The 10543-nt window shown below is 43.4% G+C and overlaps 1 non-coding gene across 1 annotated transcript; it reads right to left on the bottom strand.

Annotated features, from left to right (window-relative positions):
- Positions 1 to 548: 548 nt before the first annotated feature.
- LOC133813397 (small nucleolar RNA R71) lies at positions 549 to 655 on the bottom strand. The gene has a single exon (XR_009884410.1). It is a non-coding gene; the product is annotated as a small nucleolar RNA R71 (small nucleolar RNA).
- Positions 656 to 10543: the final 9888 nt, after the last annotated feature.

Below are 10543 nucleotides of genomic sequence, written 5' to 3'. Positions count from 1 at the left end.
AAGTCAAAAAGGGAAGTAGTAGTGATGGATGCTGAGCAAGGGGCTCAACAGGGAGCCGCCCAGACGGCAGCTCCTCTACCAAGAGTCACTGATGATCCACCAGTAAATACAGCAGGAGTTGCTCAAGGGGGAGTAGCTGCCAACAATGGGCAAAATGCAGTTATTGTGGCTGATGACAGAGATCGTGCTATCAGGCAATATGCTCTCCCCCTCTTCAATGAGCTCAATCCAGGCATCGTCAGACCAGAAATTCAGGCAGCCCAGTTTGAATTGAAGCCAGTCATGTTCCAGATGCTTTAAAATGTGGGTCAGTTTAGTGGGATGCCAACAGAGGATCCTCACCTTCACCTTCGCTTGTTCATTGAAGTAAGTGACTCTTTCAAGCTACCCGGAGTGACAGAGGATGCATTGAGACTAAAGTTGTTCCCACTTCCTTGAGAGACAGAGCCAGAGCTTGGTTGAACTCTTTGCCTTCTGATTCTGTGAGTACTTGGCAAGAGTTGGCTGAGCGGTTTTTGATGAAGTATTTTCCTCCCACTAAGAATGCCAAGCTCCGCAACGAGATTACTTCATTTCAACAACTTGATGAAGAATCTTTATATGAGGCATGGGAGCAGTTTAAGGAGTTGTTGCGCAAATGCCCTCATCATGGCATTCCTCATTGCATCCAGATGGAGACATTTTATAATGGTCTGAATGCCCACACTAGAATGGTGGTTGATGCTTCAGCGAATGGGGCTCTTCTTGCTAAGTCCTATAATGAGGCATATGAAATACTTGAGAGGATATCCAACAACAACTATCAGTGGCCCACTTCTAGATTGTCTACAGGTAGAAAGGTGGCTGGTATTCATGATGTAGATGCCATCACTTCTTTGGCAGCTCAAGTCTCCTCTATTTCTAATATGCTCAAGACAATGAATATGGGAATGAATCAGTCAATGGGGCAGCCCATGGGGACACAAATGGGGCATTTGGAGAACATTTCTTGTGTGTATTGTGGTGAGGGTCATACTTTTGATAACTGTCCTTCTAATCCGGCAGCTGTATGTTATATGGGGAACCAAAATAGGAATGGCCCTTATTCTAATTCCTACAACCCATCATGGAGGCAACACCCTAATTTTTCATGGAGTAATCAAGGAGCTGGCCCTAGTAATCCTTCAATGCCTCCAAGACCAAATTTTCCACCGGGTTACCCCCCTCAAGCTCCACAACAAAGACCACAACAACAGACAATGCAATCTAGCTCTCTTGAGAGCATGTTGAAGGAATATATAGTGAAGAATGAAGCTATGATTCAGAGCCAAGCGGCTTCATTGAGGAACTTAGAAAATCAAGTTGGGCAACTAACTAATGAGCTTAGAAATAGACCCCACGGTACACTGCCAAGTGATACCGAGAATCCAAGGAGTATGGGGAAGGAACATTGTAAAGCTGTCACTTTGAGGAGTGGAAAGGAGTTGGAGAAGGACAAGACCGAGTCTGGGCATGAGGGTGAGCCCTCTTCAATCCAAATAAATGAGGAGTTCCAAAAAGATGTTGAACTTCCTAGTGCACAAAAATCTGCCTCTGCCCAGGATACTGCAGGGATACCGCAGCATTGTCAACCAGCAAGCTCAATTTCAAAGAAGCCACCTCCATTTCCTCAACGTTTTCAGAAGCAAAAGTTGGATTCTCAATTCAAGAAGTTTCTAGATATGTTGAAGCAGTTGCATATCAACATCCCACTGGTAGAGGCACTTGAGCAAATGCCTAACTATGTAAAATTCATGAAAGATATTCTTACAAGGAAGAGAAGGTTAGGAGAATTTGAGACAGTGGCCCTTACCAAGGAATGTAGCTCATTCTTGCAAAACAAGCTGCCACCGAAGATGAAAGACCCTGGGAGTTTCACCATTCCATGTACCATTGGTAATTCTTATTGTGGCATGGCATTATGTGACTTGGGTGCTAGTATAAATTTGATGCCTATGTCTGTGTATAGACAATTGGGGATTGGTGAGGTCCGACCTACCACAGTGACTCTACAACTTGCAGATAGATCTCTTGCTTATCCAGATGGGAAGATTGAGGATGTCTTGGTAAAAGTTGATAAGTTCATTTTCCCAGTTGATTTCATTGTGTTGGATTATGAGGCAGACAGGGAGGTACCAATCATTCTAGGGAGGCCTTTTCTAGCTACTGGTAGAACTTTGATTGATGTGCAGAATGGTGAACTTACTATGAGAGTTCAAAATGAGCAGGTGACTTTCAATGTTTTCAAGGCTATGAGATTTCCAGATGAGGTCGAAGAGTGTTCTGTGGTTTCAGTGGTAGATTCTTTGGCTTCAAAGGAATTAGAAAACAATTTTGATGATCCTCTAGAGAGACTCTTGATGTTTGATTCACATGCAGAGGATGAGGATGAATACTTGGCTTGGCTAGAAGCTAGCTCACAAGGATTGCATACAAGAAAGCATTTTGAATCTTTGGAGCTCTCCTCAAGGTCTTTCGCAGCCCCTAAACCATCAGTGGAAGAGCCTCCGGAGTTGGAATTAAAAGCTTTACCCTCACACTTAAGATATGCTTATTTGGGTAAGTCTTCCACCTTACCTGTGATTGTTTTAGCTGAGTTGAGTATGGAGCAAGAAGAAAAGTTGCTGGATGTATTGAGGAAGTTCAAGAAGGCCATTGGGTGGACCATTGCAGACATAAAGGGAATTAGTCCTTCTCTATGCATGCATAAGATTCTGTTAGAAAACAATGAAAAAAGGTCTATTGAAGGGCAAAGAAGACTAAATCCTATCATGAAAGAAGTGGTGAAAAAGGAGATTATCAAGTGGCTCGATGCAGGTATTATTTATCCCATCTCTGACAGCTCATGGGTCAGTCCTGTCCAGTGTGTACCAAAGAAAGGTGGGATTACAGTAGTGGAAAATGAAGACAATGAGCTGATTCCTACTAGAACCGTGACAGGGTGGAGAATTTGCATGGACTATAGAAAACTGAACAAGGCTACTCGAAAAGATCACTTCCCTCTTCCCTTCATTGATCAGATGTTAGACAGACTTGCAGGGAGGGGGTACTATTGTTTTCTAGATGGATACTCTGGTTACAATCAGATTGCAATCGCTCCAGAGGATCAACACAAGACAACTTTCACTTGTCCCTACGGTACTTTCGCATTTCGAAGGATGCCTTTTGGTCTATGTAACGCACCTGCCACATTTCAGAGATGTATGATGGCTATTTTCACTGACATGGTGGAGCATTTCCTAGAGGTATTCATGGATGATTTCTCTGTTTTCGGTGATTCATACAACGATTGCTTGAGCAACTTGGCCAAGGTTTTACAAAGATGTGAAGAAACAAACCTTGTTCTTAATTGGGAAAAATGCCATTTTATGGTTAAGGAAGGTATTGTTTTGGGCCACAAGATATCAAGGCAAGGAATTGAAGTTGACCGAGCTAAGATTGAAGTTATTGAGAAGCTCCCTCCCCCCACTTCGGTGAAGCATATTAGAAGTTTTCTTAGGCATGCTGGATTCTATAGGCGATTCATAAAAGATTTCTCCAAGGTCTCTAAGCCTCTCTGCAACCTATTGGAGAAAGAGGCGCCATTCCACTTTGATGAAGCATGTTTGAAAGCCTTTGAAGAGTTGAAAGAGAGATTGATTTCAGCACCAATAATTGTAGCTCCAGATTGGGACTTGCCTTTTGAATTAATGTGTGACGCTAGCGACTATGCAGTGGGAGTTGTTATGGGGCAGCGAAGAAGCAAGATATTTCACTCCATTTATTATGCTAGCCACACTTTGACAGGTGCTCAACTTAATTATATAGTGACGGAAAAGGAACTCTTGGCTATTGTCTTTGCCTTTGACAAGTTTCGGGCTTATTTGGTGGGCACCAAAGTAATAGTCTACACAGATCACTCCGCTATAAAGTACTTGATTGAGAAAAAGGATGCCAAGCCTCGTTTAATTAGATGGGTGCTTTTACTTCAAGAGTTTGATGTGGAAATTCAAGATAGGAAGGGAGTCGAGAATCAAGTGGCGGATCATTTGTCAAGAGTGGAAGGTGAAAAAGGATCCAGTGTTCAAGTGCCCATCAAAGAGACATTTCCAGATGAGCAATTGTTTGAGGTCAACCACTCTCATGTTGTTCCTTGGTTTGCAGATTTTGCTAATTACTTGGTTAGTGGATTGTTGCCTCCGGATTTGACAAGCCAACAAAAGAAGAAGTTTTTGCATGACGTGAGGCATTATTTTTGGGAGGAGCCATTCTTGTTCAAACAATGTGCTGACCACATGATTAGGAGGTGTGTTTCCGAGCAAGAGATGGAGGATATCCTGCATCATTGTCACTCTTCACCTTGTGGTGGTCATTTTGGGGGATCGCGCACCGCATCTAAGGTACTTCAAAGTGGGTTCTTTTGGCCTTCCTTATTCAAAGATGCTCATGCTTTTGTGTTGAGGTGTGATCGATGCCAAAGGGTTGGTAATATTTCTAGAAGGAATGAGATGCCCTTAACTAATGTTCTTGAAGTTGAATTGTTTGATGTGTGGGGTATCGATTTTATGGGCCATTTCCCTCCATCTTATGGCGACTTGTACATTTTGGTAGCGGTGGATTACGTTTCAAAATGGGTGGAAGCAATTGCCTCTCCCACTAATGATGCTAAAGTTGTCATGAGGTTCTTACAGAAGAATGTTTTCACTCATTTTGGCACTCCAAGGGCAATCATTAGCGAAGAGGGGACCCATTTTGTGAACAAAGTGTTGGCTAGCTTATTGGCTAAATACGATGTGAGGCACAAGATAGCTACTGCTTACCATCCCCAAACTAATGGGCAAGCTGAGTTGTCTAATAGAGAGATAAAAGGTGTCCTTGAGAAAGTGGTGAGTCCCAACCGCAAGGATTGGTCCAAGAGATTAGATGACGCATTGTGGGCTTATAGAACAGCTTTCAAGACACCATTGGGGATGTCACCATATCGGTTGGTATTTGGAAAAGCATGTCACCTACCAGTGGAACTTGAGCGCCGTGCTTATTGGGCTATTCAAGCACTCAACATGGACTTGCAACTTGCAGGAGAAAAGAGAATGTTACAGTTAAATGAATTGGAAGAGATGCGATTATTCTCTTATGAAAATGCCAAACTTTACAAGGAGAAAACAAAAAGGTGGCATGACAAGCATATTCAGCCAAGGGTGTTCGAAGAAGGCCAGCGAGTTTTGTTGTTTAACTCGCGTTTGAAACTATTCCCAGGCAAGCTCAAGTCAAGATGGTCGGGCCCATTCTTGGTGGTTAAGGTGCATCCTTATGGAGCAGTGGAATTGCGTGAAGAAGGCTCCGGAAGGGAATTCAAGGTTAATGGCCAAAGGATCAAGCATTATTGGGGAGGTGAGGTTGAGCGAACAAGTGCTCAATCTCCTTGGAGGATCCTTGAAGAATATGCAAAAACTCGGGTTGCTGTGGAACTTTGAGATTTAATTGTAGAGCAACCCAAGTTTTATGTAGATGTATATTATATATATAAATAAAAAAAAAAAAAGGAGAAGACAAGAAATATATTTCTTTGGAACATCGGATTTTGATGGTTTAATGTGCTTATGGTTGTAGAAAAATGGAATTAAAAAGGGGTTGAAAAGTTGGAGTAATGTAGCATCATATTGGGCTTGCTCTCTGACTTGGCTGTTGCTGCAGCAAAGTTCCCTGATGTTGCAACATCAAAATTCAGGATGCTCTCTGACTTGCCGTTGCTGCAGCAAAGTTCCCTGATGTTGCAACATCAAAATTCAGGATGCTCTCTGACTTGCCGTTGCTGCAGCAAAGTTCCATGATGTTGCAACATCAGCATTAAAACAAAACACATTTTTGGTCATGCTCTCTGACTTAACTTTGCTGCAGCAAAGTTCTATGATGTTGCAACAAAGTTGTTCAAAGACACATAGAGTAAAAAATTGACCCACTCCATTTTTTGAAACCCACTCCATTTTTGAAACCCACTCCATTTTTGAAACCCTAAACCCATCATTTTCATCATACCCACTTCTCTGAAACACACTCACCCACGAACCCACCACCTCCCAGCCCCCTCACCCACGGCGCCACCACCTCACGCACCCAGCCCGTCTCCTCAAGACCTCACGGCCGCCACCATCTCACGACCCCACCGGCCTAGCCTCCTTCGAACCCAGTCGGCCCCGACGTCACCCTCATGGACCCAACCCAAACAACCCAGTCGACCCCACCTCACGGACCCAACCCACGATCCCCACCCCCATCGACCCCACCCCACGCACCCAAAACCCCACGGCCACCACACCCAGCCACGACCCCCGACCCCACCCACGATCCCAGCACCCAGTCGCCCAACTTCCCGACCCACTCACGGACCCAGTCGGCCCCGCCACTCACGCACCCGAAACCCCACCGCCACCCCCGACGCCACAAACACGCAGCCGCGCCCCAACACTCACGGACCCCCACCCACAACCCAGTCGGCCCCGCCACTCCCGCACCCAAAACCCCACAGCCACCCACAACCCAGCAAACCCGATCCCCACCACAGACGACCCGAAATCCCACAGCCACCCACAACCCAGCAAACCCCATCACCACCCAGCCACGAACCCATCGCCCCGACCCCACCATTTCCACGAACCCACCCCAGGAAAAACCCAAGCCCCGATCCACCCACGGCCCACAACCAAACCCGACCCACTAGCCCCTCTTGCACACCACCGAGACCCACCCACACCTCTACGCAAGTATTCACCACATCGCGCTTTGGGCAGCTCCTTGTCTTCTCTGCCTTGGGTTCTCACGACAATTTTGCCACCACCCAGTGCATTCACAAGAGTGTCCGGCTCCTCTAAGGTACTCTATTACACTTTGGGCATCCCACCTATCTGTGGCTGTTGTACTTTTGGTTCTTGCAAATTATGCCTCGCAGCAAACAAGTCGCCAATCGAAAGAAAAAAACTGTGGCCGACGAACCACCTGCTGTTGCCAAGTTTATATCCTCGAGGGCTGCCGACAAATTCAAGAAACTTATTGTGCGCGACATTTGGTTTGAAAGAGCTTTCCCCACTGATGGAAATCCTGATTATGTAACCAATGTGCTTAGTGATCGAGGATGGTTTAATTTTTGCACAGCCCCTCGCGAGGCGGTTGTCCCTTGGATCAAAGAATTTTACGCCAACTTTGTCTCACAAAAATTGTGAGAAGTCACAGTCCGGGGCAAGCAGGTTAGTTACGCCCCTCAAGCCATAAATGTTGTTTTTGGGCTGCCCAATATCGAGGCGGCTGAGTATGGGGACGTTGCCCCCCAACAAAGCGAGGCCGAACTTGCTAGGATGTTGGCCGAAGTTTCTTTGCCGGGCACCCAATGGAATGTTTCGCCAAAGTTTGGGGCCCACACTATACCCCGCACCTCCTTAACGACTCCTGCTTGTGTGTGGAATCATTTTATCAAGACCAATATGCTACCCACCACTCACGATACCTCGGTAAGCAAGGATCGTGTCGTCCTCCTTTATAGCATCTTGACTGGCCTCTCGATTGATGTGGGGGAGCTCATTTCTGAAGAGCTTGTTGCATTGGGTGTTATCAAGACCAAGGGCCCGTTGTTTTTTCCCATGTTGATCACTGCTCTATGTCGCCGCGCGGGTGTTCCCCTCGCTCTGGATGATGAGTGCCGTCACTCTCCCGATTACATCGATGCCCATACCATTCGGAAGGTGACCAAAGTTGTTTCCCATCCGAGAGAGCAAGCGCCACCCTCTGTCCCACCGCCCTCGTCTAGCCATAGCTCTGCTGAGCCTTCAAACCCCACTATCGCGGATCTTTACGCCACTCAGCAGAGTATGATGAGCATGATGCATCATATGGAGGCCCAGCAGCACACCTATTGGGACTATGTGTGCCAGCGTGACGATGTTTTGCGTCAATCCTTCCGGCCCCCCGAGCTGTTTCCACCATTTCCTGAGGCCATCATGGAGCGGTGGCATGCACCTGAACCATCCGCTGCGCCTGCCTCTTCCGACGAGCAGGAGGATAGCGAGTAGAGGGAGTTTCCTTATTTTCCACAATCTTTTATTTTTCTGCTCTGTTTATGTTATTATTATTTTTTTTGTTTCCTATTCTTTTTGCTCTGTTGATTTTGTGCACTGAGGACAGCACTCTCCCTTAAGTTTGGGGGGGTGTTGTTGATAACTGCTGTCGTGTTTTAATTTCCTTTATGTTTATTATGTTTTAGGCATTGTTAGGCGTATTTTGTTTGAAGTCTTGAGTCTAGTTATAATGGAATCAATTTGGTTGTGTTTAAATGTGGAATAGCTCGATGATAACATATCAGAAAACAAAAAAATTGCAACCCTTGTGTATGAGCGAGCCTTTAATACTTAAAGTTTTTTATGCTAATTCAACCATAATGAGAATGTGTCCCAATTTTGTGTGCATAGCTCCACCAATAATTTCTTAAACCCTTAAAGTAGCTAGATTTTTGGGAGAGCTTAAGTTTCTAGAATTGCTTAGTGGTTCCCTTGAGGCGAAATCCTAGACAACACCAAACCAAGGAAATGATTTAGGCCATCTTTGGACCGTTTGAGCCGTTCTAGCCAACCATTATATACTATTTTATCCTTAGTCACCCCATTGAGCCTATTAGACTCCCTTTCTTTCTTCACCACATGCTAGCCCAACTATATACATATCCAATCACCATACCTTTTGAGCACCTTGATTTTTCTTGAATATATGTTGAGTGTTGCATCATGAGAGAGGGTGAGAGGAGTGTGCCTTTATGAGTGGTATTTTAGTGTGGATTTCATTTTAAGTTTGGGGGGAGTGGATCTCATGTTGTGTCACTGCCATTGTTTTATTTAAATTTAGATATTTATATATAAAAAAAAATGAAAAATGCAAAAAAAAATCCAAGAAAAAAAAAGTGTTTTTGTAAAGAAAGAGTGCATCCCTTATCCATAAGGTCGAAAGTAAGTTTGGGGGTGTAGCATCTTGTTAAAAAAAAAAAAAAGTATTATCTCATTTCCTTTCTTTCTTTCTTTGTTTCTGTCCATGTTAGCAATAAAGAATAATGACAAGAGTGACTTTGATTTTTGGGGGATAATCTTTTGGGGAAGTGATTGTGAGCTCTTACTTGGTCTTAGGAAAATTAAGGTGCTTTTATAGTGAAATTGAGCCTAAAATGACTTATCTTAACCACCCGCACCTAAGCCTTACACTACAAGCTTGATAAAGACCTTTTGATCCTTGGTTAGTGTTTGTCTACATTAGTGGAGAGGGAATTATTAAGTCAACTTATGGAGACAATAATTAGGCTTTAGGATCAAGATCTAATCTACTTTAGGGAGAATTGAGAATGTTTGGGAAGAGCTATGTATACACTTTAAGGGTAAACACTTGATTTTTGGTTTGATAGCATCTTAATACTTGAGAAACTTGGCTTGCATATACACTTGAGTTATCTTTTTAATCACTGATTTGAGAGTTCTATTCCCACTTGATATGACCATATCCAAATTGATTCCTAGTTTTGTTTTATTTTGAGTCTTTTTGTTGTGGGTTGTCTGTTATAGTTGTGTGGTGTGTTATGTCGTCTTAAGTTGTTATTTTGCGTGTGTGTCTTGTGTTAAGTTAGATTTCTTTGTTTCTTTTCTTGTCTTTTATTTTTAAAGTCATCACTCAGGGCGAGCAATGAATTAAGTTTGGGGGTGTGATAACTCTATATTTTAGAGTTATTAATTGAGCTTTTGGACTTAAAAAGTTAGGTGAAATTGAGTGTTTGTGCTGTTATTGTGTGGTTTTAGTCACTTTGTCTCTTAACTTTGTTTGTGTAATTTGTTTTAATTAATGATAACTCTTGTGGAAAATAATGGAATTATGTTATAAAAATGTGGTATTTATTTTGAAGGCATAGCAAGAGGGTGCTTGGAAAGCTTAGTGAAGCATGTGGAAGGAAATCATATTAGAGCTGAAATTCTGGCTGTTGTTGCAACATCAGTCAACTTTGCTGCAGCAAAGTATGGACAGTCAGCAACATAAAGTCTGTACACTTGGCATGTACTTAGATGAGGTGGAAAGGAGCTGCAACTTTTGAAAAGGAACAGAATTTTGTCCCCCACGTGTAGAGAGAGAAGGAGAGGGTTTATACCCTTTGTGAGCCCAAAAAAGGGATTATCTTCTTCACAAAAGAAAATAGAGAAAGGAGGAGAGAACCAGCCGCCCAAAGCTCCATTAAAGGGGTTTAGTTCTGAATTTCTTTGAGCTGAATCATCAAGAAGAGAAGAGAAAAGAGAAGGGAGCTAGAATAAGAAGAGGATTAAGAGTTAGGAGACAAGAAGAGAATATCTCTATCAATTTGGCTTGTTTTTCTAAACTCAACTTTCATATAATTTCATTTTCTTTTTCTTCCTTCCTTGAACTCTTGAGATAATGCTGAATATTTATTGTGGTGACTTGGGTATTTTTACTATGACTTAAATTATTTGTGTTAGGGATATTGATGAACCCTAATTTGTAATTGCCCCCAAAT

This window comes from Humulus lupulus, chromosome 1, assembly GCF_963169125.1.
Source record: "Humulus lupulus chromosome 1, drHumLupu1.1, whole genome shotgun sequence".
Taxonomy (NCBI): domain Eukaryota; kingdom Viridiplantae; phylum Streptophyta; class Magnoliopsida; order Rosales; family Cannabaceae; genus Humulus; species Humulus lupulus.
The sequence above is the reverse complement of the archived record's forward strand: the minus strand, read 5'-3'. Positions and strand labels throughout refer to the sequence as shown.